General features: G+C 34.1%; 1 non-coding gene across 1 annotated transcript; it reads left to right on the top strand.

Moving 5' to 3' along the window:
* TRNAN-AUU (transfer RNA asparagine (anticodon AUU)) lies at positions 1–74 on the top strand. Its single transcript has one exon. It is a non-coding gene; the product is annotated as a tRNA-Asn (tRNA).
* The last annotated feature ends 752 nt before the right edge of the window (positions 75–826 follow it).

Below are 826 nucleotides of genomic sequence, written 5' to 3'. Positions count from 1 at the left end.
GTCTCTGTGGCGCAATTGGTTAGTGTGTCTGGCTATTAACCAAAAGGTTGGTGGTTCAATCCCACCCAGGGACATAATTGACCTTATGATCAGGTTTTGGTGATATTTAAGTAGACAAGTCAAATTTCAAACCCCCTCTTATGGTGTAGGGTACCTGGCCTTCTCTGATGTAATCAAAGTTAGATTTGATTCAGTGATTTTATAAAAAACAGCTAGGAAGCACAATTAAGCAATGGGTTGCAGAGAAAAAAAATATGCTGGCAGAAAAATCCAATTGAGTGATTAAACAGCTCTTCATTTTCTGCCTTTATTTTTATGCTAACAAATTTGTTCTCTAAAAAGTGTCCACAAAGCCAAGTCTCTGATTAACACCTTTGTAGGGATGGTTTTTCACCTATAACTAAATTAAACTTGCTTCATTGGAAAGGCAGCAAGATGCATCCTCATTTCAATGTCTACTGAAATAATACAGGTTGACACCAGGAAACATTAACGCCACTGCATCCTTGCTGCTTTCTCATGTAGAAGTCTGTTTAATGTGAAAACAAGGTGATATCTAATTAGCACACAGGTAAGGAATTAAGAAAATCTTTATTTAAGGGTGAAGATGTTTCTCACAAAATCGTTGCCCTAATGCATCATTGAAATTCAAGCTGGAAAGATGATTTTAATATATCACTTGTACATTTTGTATTGCTCTTCTGGTGACAATGTAGTTTGTTTTTGTCAATTACCATTTTAATAATAGGGTAAAGAAAATTAAGTGGATTTTTGAAAGAAAACAATACTGTAAATATACTATTAAAACAAATTAAAATGGTAAAAG

This window comes from Pseudophryne corroboree (assembly GCF_028390025.1).
Source record: "Pseudophryne corroboree isolate aPseCor3 chromosome 7 unlocalized genomic scaffold, aPseCor3.hap2 SUPER_7_unloc_6, whole genome shotgun sequence".
In the NCBI taxonomy this organism is placed as follows: Eukaryota; Metazoa; Chordata; class Amphibia; order Anura; family Myobatrachidae; genus Pseudophryne; species Pseudophryne corroboree.
Note: the sequence above shows the minus strand (reverse complement) of the source record. Positions and strands in the feature narration are given on the sequence as shown.